The sequence below is a fragment of the Schistocerca americana genome, chromosome 7 (genome assembly GCF_021461395.2).
Source record: "Schistocerca americana isolate TAMUIC-IGC-003095 chromosome 7, iqSchAmer2.1, whole genome shotgun sequence".
NCBI classification, from domain to species: domain Eukaryota; kingdom Metazoa; phylum Arthropoda; class Insecta; order Orthoptera; family Acrididae; genus Schistocerca; species Schistocerca americana.
Window position 1 is genome coordinate 625,758,306 of NC_060125.1, and position 22,958 is coordinate 625,781,263.

Genomic DNA, 22,958 nt, shown 5'->3' on the forward strand with positions numbered 1-22,958 from the left:
CGGATTCGCTTCTGTTACTCTTCTTTGATATGACATTTCTCTTGCCCTTTTATTGTCCTCCTCAATTATATCAATATGATCAAGCGTAGTCATAAATGAGTCTATATCCTTATCATTTATATACAACAGCTGATTCCTTATACTGGTGGGTAGTCTGGACTTGAGTATTCTAAGTATATCCGGCAAAGGAATCGGTACATCCCAATACAAAGATTTATTCATGTATTTCTCAAAATATCTCTTTAGAGATCCTCTAGAAAACGAGAAAGGCTCAGGATATAATACTTCCTGCCTAAGTCTTTCTTGTATTCCAGCAGACCAATATTTTGCTAGAAAAGCCTGCTCAAATTCTTTGTAACATTTACAAGAAGATGTTTGTTCGGATGCCCACAATGCTCCTGATCCTTGTATATATCCAGATACAAAACTAATCTTTTGCCATTCTGTCCAAGATCGTGGAAATAGACCATTGAAACTTCGAATAAAGACTACAGGATGAACATTCTTTTTGTCAGGGCTAAAGATTTGAAATTGTCTCTGTTTAATCATCTTCTCCTCAACGCTACTACGATTCCAAAAATCATCCTGTTCGTACTTTTCCCTGTGGCTATCCGTTATATCGAATCTAACTTGTGACGTTCCAGTTCTGTCTACATCGGATCTTGACGTGGACGGAATGTCACGCGCAAATTGAGAGTTTTGTTTCCTACTTCTCGCTGTTTCTAAATCCTCCTGCGAGAGATTTAGTGATCTTTCGATATTTTCTTTCCAACGCGAGAAATCTTCGCCAAGTTGTTCTCGAACTTCCTTTAACCCTTTGTTAAAAAAATTATCATCGGAACTCTCTGAAATGGACTGTAAAGCTACTTTCACAGTTTCTTCTATCGTTTCCGAAGGAGAATTTTGCCGCTCTAATGTCATTTCTGAAAACTTTCCCGCAAGTACATTCATTCTATGTTCCACTGTCTCCTGTTTTTCCTTCACTTCGTCAAATTGCTTCTTTAAATTATCTTGGGATTCTGTTATTTCTGGTATCATAGATACGGAACACTGTATGTCCTCTTGAGCTTGTATTACTTGAGGAAACAGTTCTACTTGTTTTTGTATCGTGTCAATTTTGACGGATACGTATTCGGTTAGTTCCGCTTTTAATTTACTATTGTTTTCTTGGCATTGTCGGCGGACCTGCTCAATTCGAGCAATAAGATTCTGTTCGGTCTTTTCTGCCTGTTCTTTTATTTCCTGTGTCTGGGTATTTAATCTCTGATCTAATTCGGTAAAGGTTGCTCTTAACTGATTTTGTAATTCTGTTTGATTTTCGGCTAGTTGATTTTTGAATTCATTTTGTATAACGGATAAGTCTCGTTTTACCTCTGCTTGGCCTTCGGCTAATAGAGACAACTGTTGCATAATAACAACTAATGTGTCAACAAGCCTCCGATCAGCTGTTGTATGAATGTTTTCTGAACCAGCGGGATTATTTATATTGCTACCGCTAGCCACAACAGTCTCAGAATTGCTATCCGTGGACTCTGCTCCTGCGCAAACAGCTGAAGGCTGTTGCACGTCTCGTTGCTGATTCAATGACATTTTAAATGCCGCTCTAGTCAATACCATTAAATAACTGTCAATATCAGGTTCAAATCACTAAATACAGTTTCAAATTTACTGTCGTAGACACACTTAACTTTCAAATTACTTCACAGATGGTATAAAGTTCACTGCTCAGTTACGAAAATCACACAATATACAGTTCTACAATCTAACTACTATCTGGAAAAAGTTCTTTCTAAATTGATTTCAAACTATTTTAACTACAGGATAAAAAAATTAGATTTCTCTGGCCTTGTTCTGTAGTCTCGGTGTTGTCCAATAGTTGAAATCGTTTCTTGGTATCAGCAATCTTTTACTATGGGCACCGAATCTCTCTTCAGATTAGTTACCTCTCGTTCTCGTGGGTTTTCATGAAACAAAAAATACATATATTATATAACAATCCAAGAGAGTCCTGTCACACTGGCGCCACTGTAATTTTTTTTCCTTCTATCTTTTCTACGTAATTCTGTAGCTCTCAATTCGTTCGAGCAATCAATCATTCATGATAGGAAATACAGTCATAGCTCAGTCACTCCAAAATGATTCTGAAATTTTACTTGTTAGAATGAAATCAGGCGATGATTCTTCTTCTCTGCAGGCTCGTACTTTGCGGCAGTCTGCTAATCTGTACAAATAAAATGCCTCGTAATTTTGGGAGCGTTGTATAATCAGTCGGGAAACCTCAGATCAAGCGGATATTTGGCTTTGATAAAGTTTAACCTTCCGAAGAAGCAATGGAGCTCTTGGATTATTAAGTGCAGGTTCGTATCCAGTCTGTCGGAAGTCCCTTCTGATTAACAACTACGCAATATATCGATAAATATCATTAATTCTCAAATTTAAAATACACACCTTTTATTTGAAGAAGCCATCTATATATATTTCCTTTTAATCGTACAGTTCGTATCAGTTATCTTCTGTGATAAATCTCAATAATCAGATTACAGTTCTTCTAAACCAAGCTCTGGCTAATCGGCACGAAGACAATCTCGGAAGCTCCCGTTCCCTTTTTTTTTTTTTTTCTTTTCTAACAACTACCAGAGAGAGTACTACAAAGAATACTTATGCGCTCATGGCATAGCTATTGTATGAACTACTTTTCGCATGGATTCTGCGAGTATGAAGATAGAAAATTTGTAAACGTCATTCAAGGGTAGAATTGTATCAGAATAATTCATCGAATATAAAGAGATATTACAACTGCTGCGGTCGCAGGTTCTAATACTGCCTCGTGCATGGAAGTGCGTGATGTCCTTAGGTTAGTTAGGTTTAAGTAGTTCTAAGTTCTAGGGCACTGATGACCCCGGATGTTAAGTCCTATAGTACTCAAATGGTTCCAATGGCTCTGAAAACTATGGGACTTAACTGCTCAGGTCATCAGTCCCCTAGAAATTAGAACTACTTAAACCTTACTAACCTAAGGACATCACACACAACCATGCCCAAGGCAGGATTCGAACCTGCGACCGTAGCGGTCGCACGGTTCCAGACTGAACCCATAGTACTCAGAGTCATTTGAGCATGACGTCATGATTCATTACCTCTTTACTACTAGCTGTATTCGAGACACATTTTACAGACAGTATGTGCGTACATATACCACTGAATGTACGAGCAAACTTATGTCATTGCACGACGCGTACTTCAGGAGATATGACGTCATAAACAATGAGAGTCGTGAGAAACTGCCGCACCGTCAATGATATTTAAATTAATTGTTTCTTTGCCACTAACTCTATTCGCAATAAATTTCGCAGGCACTATCCACATACGCCACTGAGTGTACCCAAAATATTGAGTCATTATGCGACTCGTAGATTAGGAGATGCGACGTCATCAACGGCCGTGGCCGCACAGCTATAAAAAAAAAAATACCTGGAGAACACCGGGTTTCTCCGATGGTATTTTATAATGTGCTTTTCTTTTGTTAATGTTCATTGAATGGATATTTCACCCACGTTCTTCAACAGGAGACTCTATTATTATGATATACTGCAACACTATGAAACATAAAATTTTGATGTCTGAGTTAAGATGGGCAGTTTATTTGTCCTTCTTTAATAGTCACTTCACAGTTTCGCTCTGACGTGATTGTATTAATCCGTATATTTGTTCAAGATAAAACGAAAAACATGTAAAATATTGCACTAAACAATATCGAACAATCCAGTTGTTGACGTATAGAACAGTTACAAATTTTAATTATCAAATCACTTACAGATTTGAATTTTTGACTAATTTCACAGTTTTCTGTCCACATATACTTTTTCGGAGCCCCACTATCGGCGGTGCCTTCCTCACCCCCCGTGGTGCTGTATGACGCTGGGAGGGGTGTCGGCGGGTCTCCTCGGTGACGTTTACGTCTGTTCGTCTGACAGACAACTTGGGCACTTTGCGCTCCCTGTACTGAGCTACCGCCTCGTCTTGTATAGTTAATTAGCTGTATTCGGCTACGCAATGATGTCCCTAAGTCTGGTTAAATGGATAAGAAAGAAAAAGGGAAAGCACACGTTTCTAATTTCCCTCTGTTACTTGTCTCTGTCCACCATCTCCTCCACCTCTATTTGGCCATCTCATCCTCTTTTCCCCTCGCTCTGTCCATCACCTCCTCTCCCATCTCTGTCCGTCTTCTCCTCACCCTCTCTTCTCCATTTCCTCATGCCCGCTCAGTCTATCCCTTCTTTCCGCTCGCTATGTCAGTCCCATCCCCCCCCACCCCTGCCCCCGCACTGCTGTATATCTCCTCTTCCACGCCATCTCTGACCTTGGGCTTTGTTCATTGTTATTTATTTATTGTTGTTCTGTAATCTGAATGTCTGAGTATCGTTTGAAATTGGAAGTAAAACGGTCAAGAACACGTATACACGTATATACCGAGCGAGGTGGCGCAGTGGTGAGCACATTGGACTCAAATTTGGAGAATGACGGTTCAAACCCACGTCCGACCATCCTGATTTAGGTTTCCCGTGAGTTTCGTAAATCGCTTCAGACAAATTATAACCCTAGCTCTACTATTGTAATTTACACTACTGGCCATTAAAATTGTTACACCACGAAGATGACGTGCTACAGACGCGAAATTTAACCGACAGGAAGAAGATTCTGTGATATGCAAACGATTACCTTTTCAGAGCATTCACACAAAATTGGCGCCGGTGGCGACACCTACAAAGGAAAGTTTCCAACCGATTTCTCATACACAAACAGCAGTTGACTGCCGTTGCCTGGTGAAACGATGTTGTGATGCCGCGTGTAAGGAGGAGAAATGCGTACCATCACTTTTCCGACTTTGATAAAGATCGGATTGTAGCCTATCGTGATTGCGGTTTATCATATTGTGACATTGCTGCTCACGTTGGTCGAGATCCAATGACTGTTAGCAGAATATGGAATCGGTGGGTTCAGGAGGGTAATACGGAAAGCCATGCTGGATCCCAACGGCCTCGTATCACTAGCAGTCGAGATGACAGGCAACTTATCTGCATGGCTGTAACGGATCGTACAGCCACGTCTCGATCCCTGAGTCAACAGATGGAGACGTTTGCAAGACAACAACTATCTGCACGTACAGTTCGACGACGTTTGCAGTAGCATGGACAATCAGCTCGGAGACCACGACTGCGGTTACCCTTGACGCTGCATCACAGACAGGAGCGCCTGCGATGGTGTACTCAACGACGAACCTGGGTGCACGAACGGCAAAACGTCATTTTTTCGGATGATCCAGGTTCTGTTTACAGCATCATGATGGTCGCATCCGTGTTTGGCGACATCGCGGTGAACGCACATTGGGAGCGTGTATTCGTTATCGCCATACTTGCGTATCACACGGCGTGATGGTATGTGGTGCCATTGGTTACACGTCTCGGTCACCTCTTGTTCGCATTGACGGCGCTTTGAACAGTGGACGTTACGTTTGAGATGTGTTACGACCCGTGGCTCTACCCTTCATTCGATCCCTGCGAAACCCTACATTTCAGCAGGATAATGCACGACCGCACGTTGCAGGTCCTTTACGGGCCTTTCTGGATACAGAAAATGTTCGACTGCTGCCCTGGCCAGCACATTCTCCATATCTCTCACTAACTGAAAACGTCTGGTTAATGGTGGCCGAGCAACTGACTCGTCACAATACGTCAGTCACTACTCTTGATTAACTGTGGTATCGGTTTGATGCTGCACGGGCAGCTGTACCTGTACATGGCATCCAAGCTCTGTTTGACTCAATGCCTAGGCGTATCAAGGCCGTTATTACGGCCAGAGGTGGTTGTTCTGGGTACTGATTTCTCAGGATCTACGCACCCAAATTGCGTGAAAATGTAATCACATGTCAGTTCTAGTGCAATATATTTGTCCAATGAATGCATTTCATCTTGGTGTAGCAATTTTAATGGTCAGTAGTGTAGTATTCTTTTACCTACGTAGCAGAAAATCCTGTTTCTATGTTGCCTCGTATACTGTACCCCAACAGAACAAATAGTACTGTCACGGGAACAGGCACGTGTAAACCTCTTACTAAAATTTAGTTTAGTTTTCCTGTTTATAGGAGAAAATTATTACAGGATTTGACAGAGTGTTGTGTCTAATGGATAAGTAAATCAGACTGCTCATCTTTTCCTAAGATCTTACACAGCGGTTAGACAGAAACGCAGTATGAATAATATTATACTGAAGCTAGGACAACTCAGTGCCAAGGTCATTTAGTGATTTCAAACATATACTAATGGCCGCCAGACCATCCCGGCAATGAAACAGTGAAGTATTGGAAAAGCGGAAGTATGAATTTTGCCTACTTTCTTGCTACTCTTTAATTCGGTTCTTCAGAGCAATATTACTCCACTTCAACAATGTTGGACTGCACCCATACATTACGTTTTAAAAGACAAAAAGCCCAGCAGATAACTTAAAGGAAACTAAAAAAGTTTGGCCAGAGGGGACCTTTAGAAAAGCGCATTCCATAATGAACAAACGTAAATACCAAAATACTTAGATACTACAGCGCACACCTTTTATACTGGTAATTTCACTTCAAGAAAATCTCTTTCATACTGGAATTTTCTTTCAAAAGCTATTACTCTTTTAACTAATTCTGAATAGTCATTTAACAAATTCTAGTGACTTGGCTATACTCTGACTGAATTTTACGTAAGCTAACTTTAATTAGCTTGCGGCAGAATTCTCCAACATCAATTACAATTAAGCACATCATAAGATATTACTGTCTCTGTAAGTATTTTTGTCTGTTACTGACCGGGAAAATTACACTCTTAAGAAGCTCTTAACGCCAGCTGACACTGTTGGATGCTAGGTGCATATTATCATAAATTACGGCTGAGAACCGCGAGTCGCACGAATACGAGGTTGTAATGGTAAGTCCTTAGTTTTATAAAGGGTGGAGAAAAACTGTGTCACGAAATTTTAATCCTGGTTAGCCGATGCCAGTAGGAAGCAAAATTTCTAACGTTATGTAGGTGGACAACGCACCATTTTTAAACTACGGAAACTTGGCACCACGCGGTCCAATTGGTCATGGGATTGCCCTGTTGCCATTTTTTTTTTAAATTCATTTTGTTCTATATCGTTCGTAGCGTTTGGTCTGGGCGGACGTCACAAGACATCCGTTCAAGTTAATCGTTGATTCTTTGACTCAGTTTTTTCATTACAGAGAGTACGCAGCCCTCTGACCGAACACGCTGAGCTACCGTGCCGGCATTCCCGTTCGTCGGTTGACGGGCAGCGTTATGGTCGTCGGTTCACAGGTACAAACGTCTGTCGCCCAGTCACTGCCCCAACGTGATACGCACACGTGTCGAATAGGTCTTGCTGTTCGTCTCCACCTCACGTCAGAGGCACTCTCACCTGCGATTTAGTCATAGAGTAATCATGGCGGCAAAGAATTCGTTTGAAGAACAACGAGATATGGTTTTTGTTTATGGACTAGCCGACGGTAATTCACATGAAGCTTGACGGTTTTATGAGGAACGGTTCCCAGGAAGACGCCACCCACACCCAGAATTGTTTACAGCAATTCGCCGGTGATTTGGCGAAACAGGTTCGTTAGCGGTATATCATGGTGATGCTGGAAGACCTCGAACCCGACGGGATACTGCATATCAAGAGACTGTTCTCGCGCGCTTCAAGGAAGCACTTATGATAAGTATTCAAGTGGTTGAACACGACATGGGGGTCACTCATTGGTTAGTCTGGGAGGTTATGGGTGATTACGGCCAGCATCCATTTAGTTTACACCCTGTTCAAGACCTAAATCCTGTGGCGGACAATCCCTAGGGCAAGGGGAAATCCTTACGTTACGTCCGTCGACGGACACGATGAACGATTTTCGCCCAACATTTGGGCAGGCATTGTAGGTGACCATCTGATCGGACCGGTTCGTCTACCTCCTCCACTTACCGGGGAAAATTATCATCAATATTTGCAAGAAACTCTACCCGGGCTGCTGGAAGATGTTCCCCTGGACATACGGCTACGCATGTGGTTGCAACGTGATGCTACGGACGGGTAATTGGCAGAGGTGTTCGTAGGACTTGGCACCTGCGATCACCAGACCCCACGCCACCGGACTTTTTCCTGGGAGGACTCTTCAAGGTTATAGTTCACCCACCCGGACGCGAACCACCTAGAAACGAAGAGGCATTAATGAATCGCATTCAGCATGCCGCCAATCACATCAGGGCAATGCCAGGAATCTTTGAAAGGGTTCGGTAAAACACCGTTCGGCGTTATCAAGCTTATTCGCGTGAGAGGGTAGCCAGCTGGAGCACGTGCTTTAAGTAAACAACGTCCTAGCTACAAAAGATTTTCTGTACGCGAGCTAACAGGTGTTGACGGGTTTGTTCCCGGTACATCTCATCCTGAACCTACAACGGACAGGTCGGAACCCCCGCGGATTCGCCCCCAGACCCCCAGGGTGGAAGGCTGGCTCGCTACCACCGAGCATGTGGGCCGTCTTCAATACATCGCGATCTACGGCACTGGCATGAGCGAGTCAGGGTTAAAATTTCGTGACGCAATTTTTCTATACTCAACATATTCCCTCTTGAGCTCAACACATTTGTTGCATCTTTGATCCAGGTTCTTTAATCTTTCTAAAGTGAAAAATATATCGATTGCGTTGCAAACCACTCATCCACAGCCTTTCTCGCTTCCACAGTGTTCAGAAATCGTTTTCCCTTGAGATATTTCTTGAGATTTAGAAAACGATAATACTCTGAGGCGCCCGAGAAATGCAGTACACGCTGATGATGCGATGATTTTTGCTACGTGATAGCTGTCTTGTGAAGAGTGGCATTCTATTGCGGAAACCAGATTCCTTTTCTCACTTTTCCTCGGCGCTTGGAGACCACTAGTTGTTAAAGAAGAGTACAACGTAGTACTTTACGAGATGTTTTTACCATGTCGTAAGCAGAAATGAGAATGGTTCCATCTTTATCCCAAAAGATGGTCGCACACAATTTGTCTGAAGATCTTCGTATTTTGAACTTCTTTGGACATCGAGAACGACCACATTCTTTGGATTGTTCTTTGGTCTCTGGATCAAAAATGTGTATCCAAGTTTCATCCATGCTAGCGAGACGATCCAAGAGTACCGGCGTAATTGCACTAAAATGGACTGTGAAGCAACCACTTGTTCACGCTTTTGCTCTGGAATGAGACATTTGGGAACCCATTTAGATGAGAGCTTTCCCCTGTATAAAATCTCGTTTGTAATGTGTTCCACAAGTTTTCGGGATATGCCCAAAGTCTCTACTACATTTTTGACACTTATTTTCCGATCTTTAAGTACCATGGAATGAACGCTATCCATGGTTTCCGAAACTGTGACCTGGAGTTGACCTTTCAGTTCACTCTACACCTTCAGTGCTGAAATGCCGTATTTTAAATGCAGAAACTCGATTCTTGATAGTGGAGTAGGAAGGGAGGTTACCACCCAGTGTACCAGAAAATAACATCATAAATTTGTTTGGGTGTGTTTCGTTTAAAAAGAAAGATACTTAATCACATCACAACTTACTTCCACTGTGAAATCTCTACTTTCTTGCGCAGTATTCACTTCAGAATTGCACAGAAAAATAAAAACCAGTATCACTACTGCGTAATTACTAATACATATAATGTAAGGAATAAGGTTTAATGCCAAAAAAAAAAAAATGGTTCAAATGGCTCTGAGCACTATGGAACTCAACTGCTGAGGTCATAAGTCCCCTAGAACTTAGAACTACTTAAACCTAACTAACCTAAGGACAACACACACATCTATGCCCGAGGCAGGATTCGAACCTGCGACCGTAGCGGTCGCGCGGTTCCAGACTGTAGCGCCAGAACCGATCGGCCACCAGCGGCCGGCTTAATGCCAAAACACCAGAATTAATCTACTTCAGGTGGGAGCGTTTTATTTGTGTCGGCTCGATGGTGATGGTTGTCCCAGTCTGGTTGACATGGAACAGTGTCCATCGATCACGACGACTCCAATCTGTAACTGTTAAAAACAAACTCCTCGCTTGGTTGATTGTTTTCAGACACTACCTCCATTGAACTGATATCAGCGTATCGATGTAGCAGTATGCCGGAATCTGTAAGCAGCCCTTGTTTAAATTGAAGCACTGGTGTTCGAAGTCTGTCAGTCTTCTTTACTTCGAACCCACAGCGACTGCACCACTCGGTACTGCAACAACTCCCTTCATCTGAAACAATTAACGAAACATTCTTCTCGTGTTCGCGACAGGTTGATAAGCTTACGTGAACTTGATAACTGTAGTTCTTATGCCCGGTTTTCGAATGAGTGTCCAAACGCAGATAATAGGATATCCTGAATTAAAAAGTCCATCACTCAAACGGATGCCTCGTCATAGTTTTGCGAGGATGTTGATTTATTAATTAATATTGCGTCGTCAAGGCGTCGGTACGGTGTTAATTCAACAACTAATACGACGTAATTCCAGTGATAAAATACTCTTCGGACAACGTACAGAAAGCGTCGTATTTCGGTGTAAAATAGCTGTTAATAAAATCATTAAATCTGCGTTCTCTCAAGAAATAGTTAATTTCACAATTACACAGTAAATTTCCATTAAATGACGTAGCCGACACTATGCATTAAGGTTATATTGGAGTTTATTTAACTTCGTAATTATTTAAACATGCACTGAAGACACACCTATCTCTCAGGGACTCGAATCTATTTGCATCAGCGATTCTTACATTGACTACAGCTTACGACAACACGGTGTAAATGTAAGTTCTACGTGATCGCGTGTAGCTGTTTCCTATTCAAGGCTAATAATAGAATTTATGTCGGCGGTTGGTATATTGCTGTGTCCTTTGATGTTCATGACAATTACACAATCACAGAGCACGAAGGCTAAGACCCAGCGTTAATCAGGTATCACATAATTTACTTTTCTTTCACATATAATAAATGCTCCGTTGTCTGGCTAAACCGTGAATGTTATTTTACTTCAGCACGTCAAGTCGATACTGGAAAACTTTTGAAATTTCAGATCAGTTTGAAACAATCTAGTAGCGTTCAACGGGCTTACTACTATTGCGACGTCTACAAGAGAGACTGAATTCATATCTCCATTGCAGTGTTATTGCATTGTAGTCGCAACGAACTTACAGCTCGATGCGGCTACAACTCTCTTCTTGGATAAATGTTAGGGATTTTCTCTGCCTCGTGATGACTGGGTGTTCTGTGATGTCCTTAGGTTAGTTAGGTTTAAGTATTTCTAAGTTCTAAGGGACTGATGACCATAGATGTTAAGTCCCATAATGCTCAGAGCCATTTGAACCATTTTTCTGGATAAATGTTATGTCTGATCTGTTTATGGTCTGGGCTTTAACCTTCGTAAAGAATATATTTTGAATTATTTATTTAAAGTTTCGGGCTTCGTATCATCTGATAGTCTTTCATTTAGTCCTTTCTTTATAATTAAAGTTATTAGTTAGATAGTACCGTATTTACTCGAATCTAAGCCGCACTTTTTTTTCGGTTTTTGTAATCCAAAAAACCGCCTGCGGCTTAGAATCGAGTGCAAAGTAAGCGGAAGTTCTGAAAAATGTTGGTAGGTGCCACCACAACTAACTTCTGCCGTCGAATCTATGTAGCGCTACACAGGCATGCTTTGCTAGCACAAAGATAAATACTGGCGCCAAAACCTCTGCTTCAGTAAATATATTAAAAAACGGTGGCAGACGAGCTTTTTTCTCCGCCCCGAGTTTCGACCACTGCATTTTCATACATTATCCAACGAAGTAAATACAAATTCCGTATTGTTCATCTTCGAATGTAACAGCATTTCAATGGGCTACGAAAATCCGACTGGCAAGACTGGGATGTTTGTCAATATGGCCAACTCTACGTTCTGAATTTTTTCCTACCTGTGAGAAGAGATGGTTGCTAATAGGAACTTTTATGAATTGTGAATCACGTGCAGTATTCTCTTCACCATAAGATTAATACGAATATAAACATTTTGCCATGTATTATTTCGTGTTTGCTGCTATGTCATTTAAATCCTGTCTGCCTAATAAACTACGAAACTAGTGTGAGACAACAGCAAACGCGGAAGAATATACATACCATGTCATGTTTATATTCGTATTATTCTTATGCCTAATAGTGATAAAGTCAGAAATGAAGCACGGCACTTGACTAGATTTTTAAATCTAAGATGACTCTAATTTCTGTCCAGAATCTAATGTACTAAAGAGGCGCTGCAAAGATTTACAAACGGAGAAAAATTTTCGCTAAACTCTCGTTCAGAACATCATCTGTCATACGCAGTCTATTATTTGGTTCTTGTTGATCATTATAATAGAAAGCAGCAGTGTAACTAACAACAAATAGCAGTCTCTTGCTATTGTTTCGCTAATGTGACGATTCTTCTCTCTCTCTCTCTCTCTTGCGGCGGTAGCGCGCACACAAAAGCAAGCCAAGCCAGGCCGTAAACACTCATTATCAGAATGCGACAAACAATGCAGGACGCAGTACAGTAATGCATTTTCAGCTCAGAGTGACGTAAACACCTATAACAAAGAGAACGGCACTTATCAGATCAAAGAAAAATAAGCAATCAATTCAAACCAGACGAAGCGCGTGAAAAAGGAAGGGTACCTGTATAAATGCGGACGGAGCGCCTGACGCATAGCAATGGCTTCCTGGTAAAGCTTAACTGCTAAGCTTACGACTCGAACCAAACTACTGTAGCTGTATCGTCATTCATTCGACCTAAATTGTGTCTCATATTACAATGGACCAACTTTGTTTCGATTTGGAGGTGCGGCCTAAAACTTTTCTCTCCCCTTGAATTTCGAGTCTCAAATTTCAGGTGCGGCTTAGATTCGGGAAATTTTTTTTCCTTGATTTCAAGTTTCATTTTTCAGGTGCGGCTTAGATTCGAGCGCGGCTTAGATTCGAGTAAATACGGTATTCGTGTAAGTCAAACCTGCAATAGTGTTAATTTTGTCGTCAGTAGCTCCCGTCAATGTCAGGATAAGTCATTTGCTATTTCTTTTGCTACCAAAGGGCTTTCATTAGGGGTTCCATATTTGGGGTGTCACAAGGTTCATCTAGGAACGTATCAGTACCCGCTCGCGTTTGATTCGGGCTGCATGCAGCCCAATCGGTCATACTTTGAGGACCATTGCCTCAGAAGCTAGAGCTACATCTGGAATATCCGTGGAACTGTAGTGGTTACATGAACTACGAGGCTATTTGTGAGCGCCCGGGGGATGTGGCTAGTTAGCTGCAAAGCGTTGCTTTTGTTTTGCGATATTGGAAATTCAGATTGCGCAGCGCTGGCAATTGGCACAGGAAGCCACTGACCAGTGGGAGCTCGCTTTTATTGGAATTTGGCGAGACAGACAGTCCAAAGAGTGAGAAAACAATAAATTTATCTCCGTACGCGAGCGTGTGGGCACAGCGTGTCGGTGTTAGTACGGCGTCGGTCGCCCGACGGTGGGTGACGAATGCGGGCTGTGGCGAGGTGCGATGGAGAATAAGTGGGTAACCAGCGTGAAGGAGTTCTACTTGGAGGCGCAGGTAGAGCAGCTGAAAGACGCATTATACCCAACGAAAGGGTTTTTTTGTGGTGGTAATTTTTGGCAAAAGCTGTATATAAAATAGTGCTACAGTTTACAAGAAAAATTCGTTTCGCATCCTACACATTCAGTTTTTATCTTATTCACGCAGCCGGTCGCTTTTCATCTTTTTAACGAGGAGTCTACAGTTTGTATCCTGGAGTATTAAATAGCTTTTTTCGTTGTCACATATCTGTTAAAGATATAAAAACAGTTCATGGAAGATTTTATAAAAGTTCTTACAGCGAAGCATGTAATTCCTCCATATGTAAAAACGATTGAAAGCTTCCCCTTGCACCCTGAAGTTTGTTTACCGGTAAGCGAAAGAAATTCCCTTCAGCATAGTGTCGTATTACTCGCTTCCAGGAAAGACTCGGAGATTATGTTACAAAGTGTGTGACAGTATGGAGACGAAAATTACCGGAGATAAATAAAAAGTTTTTACTATTAATTTATACTGTCGTGTCATTCTTAATAATTAGTCTTTTCTCTTTAACAGTTTTTCGCTAATTTATGTTGTCGCTGTTTTTCCGGGGTACCGAAATCTTTGAGTGTGATACTTATAGGGAATACACAAAAATAAGGAAACACCACAAACACAACACATTACCATGCCCAATATCGCGTAGAAAACCCGTTGGCATTCAAAACAGCTTTCAATCGTCTCGGAATGGAGAAACACATGTCCTACATAATTTTCAAGGATCTTATACTATGAAACTTCCTGGCCGATTAAAATTGTGTGCCGGACCGAGACTCGAACGCGGGACCTTTGCCTTTCGCGGGCAAGTGCTCTACCAACTGAGCTATCAGAGCACGACTCACGCCCTATCTTCACAGCTTCAATTCTGCCAGTACCTCGTCTCCTACCTTTTAAACTTCACAGAAGCTCTTCTGCGAACCTTGCAGAACCAGCACTCCTGGGAGAAAGGATATTGCGGAGACATGACTTAGCCACAGCCTGGGGGTGTTTCCAGAATGAGATTTCCACTCTGCACCGGAGTGTGCACTGACATGAAAGTTCCTGGCGGATTAAAACTGTGTGCCGGACCGAGACTCGAACTCGGGTCCTTTGCCTTTCGCGGGCAAGTGCTCTACCATCTGAGCTACCCGAGTACGACTCACGACCCGTCCTCACAGCTTCAATTCTGCCAGTACCTCGTCTCATACCTTCCAAACTTCACAGAAGCTCTTCTGCGAACCTTGCAGAACTAGCACTCCTGGAAGAAAGGATATTGCGGAGACACGGTTTAGCCACAGCCTGGGGGGGTTTCCAGAATGAGAGCACTTGCCCACGAAAGGCAAATGTCCCGAGTTCGAGTCTTGGTTCGGCACACAGTTTTAATCCACCAGGAAGTTTTCATATTAATGCACACTCCACTGCAGAGTGAAAATCTCATTCTGATCTTATACTCTTCTTCCTGCAAAACTGTGGCACGTTCAGGAAGCAACTATGAAGGCTGACAACGATCACGCACCCTTCTCTCCACAGTAGACCAAAACTGGTCAGTAATATCGAGTTGCATATCAAGTACTGGTCACTGGAGATGCGACGATTCATCGTCGTGCTCGCAAAAGCAGTTTGACTATGTGAACGTGGATCCTTTCGTGTATGAACACACCATCACAGCTGCGGAACAAGCACTACACCATCGGATGGGCCTTATCAGCCACAATGGTTACGTAATACTTGGCAGTAATGCGACATAGCACAGTAACCATGGACCCAATGGGACACTATGGGAGTTGGAAACACTGTGCACCAAGACTAATCCGACCAAATGGCATTCTACCATTGCTCCGGTAACACACTGTTATGACCCATTGTCAAAGATTTAAATGTACTGTTAAAAGTTCACATTTGATGCATATTACTTTATCGATGGAATTTCGTTCCTCTATTACCTTAAAAAGTAAAAACGTTGCACAACTCATTCTTGATTTACCTCTTGTCTTGACACTGTCGTCGTTGAGCTTCCATATTAGAAGTCTCGAATGTTTTGCTAGCGTAATCTTATATTGAAAAGACAACGAGATGGCTAGTGAACGACGTGCATGTTAAACGATATTCCACTAACTTAAACACTTCCATTATTGTTCTACCTGTTAAACTGGTTCGTAGTTGTCGATTTGGTTGACGCAACCATGGCAAGCCATTAGCACCCATCGTATTCAAGTTACGACATACATCATTCGAGTCTGCAGTCTATACCTTTTTAACGAAGCACGATTTTCATTGTTATTTTAATGTAAAGCTGACTTTTGGCATTTACTTTGTAAGTAGGCTGTTTAAATTTTTATGTTGGTAACGCCACGTAGCACTCTATAGGAAAATCACTGACTGTGCTGTGTGCAATCTGTGGCTTGTTGGCATTTTGGAAGATTCGCTATTGTAGTGTTGGGCAGTTTGACGTAAACAGCGCGTAGCGTTGCGCAGTTGGAGGTGAGCCGCCAGCATTGGTGGATGTGGGGAGAGAGATAGCAGAATTTTGAGAGCGGACGATCTGGATGTGTGTCCATCAGAAAGAGTAAATTTGTGATACTGGATATCATGTTGCTGTTGCTGTGGTCTTCAGTCCTGAGACTGGTTTGATGCAGCTCTCCATGATACTCTATCCTTTGCAAGCTTCTTCATCTCGTAGTACCTACTGCAGCCTACATCCTTCTGAATCTGCTTAGTGTATTCATCTCTTGGTCTCCCTCTACGATTTTTACCCTCCATGCTGCCCTCCAATACTAAATTGTTGATCCCTCGATGTCTCAGAACATGTCCTACCAACCGACCCCTTCTTCTAATGAAGTTGTGCCACAAGCTCCTCTTCTCCCCAATTCGATTCAATACCTTCTCATTAGTTATCTTCAGCATTCTTCTGTACCACCACATGTCGAAAGCTTCTATTCTCTTCTTCTCTAAACTATTTGTCGTCCACGTTTCACTTCCATACATGGCTACACTCCATACAAATACTTTCAGAAACGACTTCCTGACATTTAAATCTATACTCGATGTTAACAAATTTTTCTTCTTCAGAAACGCTTTCCTTGCCATTGCCAGCTACATTTTATGTCTTCTCTACTTCGACCATCATCAGTTATTTTGCTCCCCAAATAGCAAAACCCCTTTACTAATTTAAGTGTCTCATTTCCTAATCTAATTCCCTCAGGATTACCCGACTTAATTCCACTACATTCCATTATCCTCGTTTTGCTTTTGTTGATGTTCATCTTTCAAGACACTGTCCATTCCGTTCAACTGATCTTCCAAGTCCCTTTCTGTCTCTGTCAGAATTACAATGTCATCAGCGAACCTCAAAGTTTTTATTTCTTCTCCATGGATTTTAGTACCTACTCCGAACTTTTCTTTTGTTTCCTTTATTGCTTTCTCAAAATACAGATTGAATAACATCGGGAATAGGCTACAACCCTGTCTCACTCCCTTCCCAACCACTTCTTCCCTTTCATGCCCCTTGACTCTCATCCATATGGTTTCTGTACAAGTCGTGAATAGCCTTTCGCTCCCTGTATTTTACCCCTGCCAGCTTCAGAATTTAAAAGAGAGTATTCCAGTCAACATTGTCAAAAGCTTTCTCTGAGTTTACAAATGTTAGAAACATAGTTTTTTCATTCCTTAATCTATCTTTTACGATAAGTCGCAGGGTCGGTATTGCCCCACGTGTTCCAACATTTCTACGGAATCCAAACTGATCTTCCCCGAGTTCGGCTTCTGCCAGTTTTTCCATTCATCTGTACAGAATTTGTGTTAGTATTTTGCAGCTGTGACTTATTAAACTCATAGTTTCGTAATTTTCTGATCTGTCAACACTTGCTTTCTTTGGGATTGAAATTATTATATTCTTCTTGAAGTCTTCGCCTGTCTCATACATCTTGCTCTCCAGATGGTAGAGTTTTGTCAGGACTGGCTCTCCCAAGGCTGTCAGTAGTTCTAATGGAATGTTGTCTACTCCGGGGGCACTTTCAGTGCTCTGTCAAACTCTTCACGCAGTATCATATCTACTGGATATGATATATATATATATATATATATATATATATATATATATATATATATATATATATATATAATGACTTTTGAACATTATTAAGGTAAATACATTGTCTCTTCTCTATCAAAATCTTTCATTTGCTAATTATGCCTATCAGTAGTGAGTGCCTTCAGTAGTTAAACTCTTTTATTTAGCTGGCAGTATTGGCGCTTGCTGCACTGCAGTAGTTCGAGTAACGAAAATTTTTGTAAGGTAAGTGATTCATGAAAGGTATAGGTTATTCTTTTGTAGGGATTATTGAATGTCAGATTGCGTTGCGCTAAAAATATTGTGTGTCTCTTTAGTGTTGATCAGAATAAGGAAAGAGAGAAATGTCTGAGTACGTTCAGTTCTGCTCAGCTGTTTCAAAATCAAATAACGTAAGAGATTTATCAGCACAGTAATTCATTAATATTTCTAAGGGGATGTTTCAACTTCAACAATTACACGGTGAAGCATCACCAAGCTTACTACATTGAAGCGCCAAAGAAACTGGTATAGCCATGCGTATTCAAAAAATGGTTCAAATGGCTCTGAGCACTATGGTACTTAACTTCTAAGGTCATCAGTCCCCTAGAACTTAGAACTATTTAAAACTAACTAACCTAAAGACATCACACACATCCATGCCCGAGGCAGGATTCGAACCTGCGACCGTTGCGGTCGCACGGTTCCAGACTGTAGTGCCTAGAACCGCTCGGCCACTTCGGCCGGCATGCGTATTCAAATACAGAGATATTTTAACAGGTGAAATACGGCACTGTTGTCGGCTACGCCTATATAAGACAACAAGTGTCTGGTGCAGTTGTTAGATCGGTTACTGCTGCTGCAGAGGCAAGTTATCAAGATTTAAGTGACTCGTCGCATGAACGATGGGACGCAGTATCTCCGAAGTAGCGATGAAGTGGGGATTTTTCAGTACGACCATTTCACAAGTATATCGTGAATACCTGTAATCCGGTAAAACATCATATCTCCGACATAGCTGCGGCCGGAAAAAAGATCCTGCAAGAACGGGACCAACGACGACTGAAGAGAATCGTTCAACGTGACAGAAGTGCAACGCTTCCGCAAACTGCTTCAGATTTCAATGCTGGGCCATCAATAAGTTTCATCTTGCGAACCATTCAAAGAAGCATTATCGATATGGGCTTCCGGAGCCGAAGGCCCACTCGTGTACCCTTGATGACTGCACGACACAAAGGTTTACGCCTCGCCTAGGCCCGTCAACACCAACATTGGACTGTTGATGACTGGAAACATGTTGCCTGGTCGGACGAGTCTCGTTTCAAGTTCTATCGAGCGGATGGACGTGTACAGGTATGGAGACAACCTCATGAATCCACGGAACCTGCATGTGAGTAGGGCACTGTTCAAGCTGGTGGAGTATCTGTAATGGTGTGGGGCGTGTGCGGTTGGAGTGATATGGGACCCCTGATACGCCTAGATACGACTCTGACAGGTGAAACGCACGTAAGCGTCCTGTCTGATCACCTGCATCCATTAATATCCACTGTGCATTCCGTCGGACTTGAGCAATTCCAGCAGGACAATGTGACATCCTATACGTCCAGAATTGCTACAGAGCAGCTCCAGGAACACTCTTCTGAGTTTAAACACTTCCGATGGTCACCAAACTCCCCAGGAATGAACACTATCGAGCATGTCTGGGATACCTTGCAACGCACTGTTCAGAAGAGATTGTAACATGAAAATGTAGGATGCTTGGCACCTGCTACCGATATAGAACTTTTTTTTTTTGAATTGCATGTAAATATTTGTAATTTAAATGCTTTCTTTTAATACGTAAGGACATTGCTTCACTGTATGTGTACATTTAGGTAGAAGTCTGTTGATGTTTCGTTGTATTTATCTGTGTTTTACGGTGAAACTTATAAGCTCTGGAAAAACCCAAAGGAATTGTTATTTGCATCGACTAGCAACGAAAACAGCAGTGTTTGTGCATTGTAAAATCTTTGGGTAGGGAGTTACTGCGCAGAGCGCTCGGAGAGAGAGAGATGGGTTCCAGTGCTTGTAGTGTGCTGAAGTGTGGTGTTAACGCTCTCGCAGTAGAGAGTACCATTTTCGGCGGCATCGTGTACGCCCGCCGGCCGGATGTCTAGAGCAGGAGTACTGACAGCGGACGGGCGGAAGGAGCTGTATTAATTACGATTTCCCATTCCTTTAATTAGCCGTGGCTCCAAAATATGCTACCGTCTTCAACAACAGCAGCAGTTCCAGCAACCCAGTTTCGTCGTCGGCTCCGAGTTTCGTCGTATGCACGGCACTGAAGTAAGACTGTTCATTGTTAGAAAGTATTAATGGCTAACCCAGCAGCTCAACTGAATGTCATCTGATTGATAAAATTTATTTAAATAATAATCAGTTAACTTCAGGGCGATTGTATCCTCATTGCCCCAGACATTGTTACCAAGCAGGATCCTTGTTCCTTTTTTTCTAATATCCTAACTGAGGGTCATAAGAAACAAACTGGTTAGTTACAGCCAGTTTATTAATGAAAAATTTCTCTTTCAAGAATTTTAGCCTCAGTCTACTTTCAATTAACTGTTGTACAAAAGTACTAAAGTAAAGCAATTTCATTTTTCAAGTTTGAGAATCAATCACTGGAAAAAATCCAAATATATGGAAATGCACAAATTAATGAGTGCAGAAGTCTTATTTATTTTACATATAGCTTGGAGCAAATGGCTGTTTCGTGTGGTACGTATTCTAGTATTTAATTCTGTTCAAGTCAGTAAAACAGGCTCGGTCGTTCAGACAATAACATGAAATCCAGTTTGCAAAATAAGTAACTGCAAAGTAAAAATTGCTTGTTTTTTTTTCTAAATTTCTTTGATGACGTTGTGCTGAGATCTCATTGTTCACGTAAAGAAGTTCAGTACTAACATAGAGCTTAACTGCATATTTTCAAATCATTACTCGACTGCCTTTTTCGAAATTTAATGCCAAACATAACGTAAGAGTGATTTCTCAGTTTTCTTTATCATTACATACTCACTTAAAATTAGTGTAAAAAAAAATCAAAAAATCTTGGCAACCTCTTGTTGCCACGTAAGTGTTTAATAATACATGTTTTTCTTTCCCATCATCTTGTACAGGATTTTGGATGTAAATTGCCCTAGTGGGCTGGCAACTGTTACTTCCTTTTCGTTCATTACTGTAACTTTTGGATTCATGATCAGTGGTACCTGAAGTGTTGGCAGAAGAGCCAACACCGTGTTTCTAGAGGAGGCCGAAATGCACGCGTTAATTACACGCAGACTGGCGTGAGGTCTGGAACATTACAAGGAAATGTATAGTAGTAAATAAAGTACGTAGTTGATGTAATACTTAACTTTAATCCATAATTGGTGAACATTGGTCTGACGATACAGTCATCACAATATATATAGCAAAGGATTATGGCGCCTTGCTAGGTCGTAGCAAATGACGTAGCTGAAGGCTATGCTAACTATCGTCTCGGCTAATGAGAGCGTATTTGTCAGTGATCCCCTTCTGGCAAAGTCGTCTGTACAACTGGGGCGAGTGCCAGGACGTCTCTCTAGACCTGCCATGTGGTGGCGCTCGGTCTGCTATCACTGACAGTGGCGACACGCGGGTCCGACGTATACTAATGGACCGCGGCCGATTTAAAGCTACCACCTAGCAAGTGTGGTGTCTGGCGGTGACACCACATTCCTCCCCCGCAAATCGGCGTACGGTTGTGTTATAAGGCTTCCGCCCGCCGTGGGGAGGACCCCATATTGACGTATGCGACGAGGTGGGGAGCCTAACAACAGGCGAGGCTGTGCCACCCGCACCCTGCCATTCGGTCCGAGGGGAGCTAGGAAACGCCTGAAAACCTAGTCCAGAGTGCACGCCAACATGCGGTGTATGCGCCCGTAGAGAGACAGGAGGGGCCGAAGGGTTGACCTCCATCGCGTCGGGGTACCCGACGGGCGAAGACGACATCTGGTCCGGAGCGGGTAAGAGTTCCATGTTGGAGGACAGCTGGTCACGGGAAGCGATCGGCGGCGCGTGACCCAGGGAGGCCCTTGGCGGCTGCAGCGAAGCGTCCACTGCGGGCGTCGCCGGCGGGAGAACAGGCGGCGGCGGCGGCGCGTCGCCACGGGGCAAAATGGAAGGCAGCGTCGGTAACACCTGGGGCTGAGGCGAACCAGTAGATTGGTCCCCAGGGCGCTGACCGGACGGCACCGTCGCTGAAAGCAGGCGGAGAGCGGCAGAACCCGTGCGACGACAGAGGCGCAGCTGATTGAGATGCCGACGCACCTCACTAGAGGCCCCCAAAACCAGATACATAGCGCGGCCGAGGCATCGAAGAATGCACCCTGCGAGCCAACGCCGTGAACCTCGATAGTTGCGATAGTATACAACGTCGCCTGGAGCAAAAGCAGGCGGCTGCCGCTGCACAGGAACCTGATGCGGCGGATGTAGCAAAGACATCAAGGTGCGATGAGGGCGACCGTGCAGCAACTCAGCCGGCGAGCGACCATCTCGAGGCTGAGAGCGATACGAGGACAAAAAGAGCAATAACGCGTCCTCCCGAGAATGCGACTCTTTCAACTTCAACATCTGTGACTTGAAAGTCCGGACCAATCGCTCAGCGGCACCGTTTGACTGAGGCGAAAACGGCGCGGATGTCAGATGTTGAATACCATTGGCCTTGCAGAATGACTGAAATTCTGCGGACATGAAGTGTGGGCTATTGTCGGAAACAATAGTCTGTGGAAGACCTTCAATGCAAAAGATAGCGGACAACGCTTGGATGGTGGCAGAACACGTCGTGGAAGACATCCAGACAACAAAAGGAAAATTACTGAATGAATCGACAACAACCAACCATCGATCATTCCAGAATGGACCAGCAAAATCGATGTGTAAGCGTTGCCAAGGTGTAGTGGCTTTCGGCCATGCAAAGAATTTCCGCGGTGGTGCGGATTGTTGTTCGGCACACGCCATGCAAGAAGAGCACATATTCGTAATCGCAGCATCGATTCCGAACCAAGTACAGTGCTGACGAGCAAGCTGTTTCGTTCTCACTATACCCCAATGTCCTTGGTGGAGAAGCCGTAAGACAGAGGACTGTAACGAACGTGGGACCACGACCCTGGACTGATCATTATCAGAACGCAACAGCAAAACATCACGTCGAACAAAAAGTCTCTCCTTGTGAGTAAAAAATCGGCGAACCAACGGATC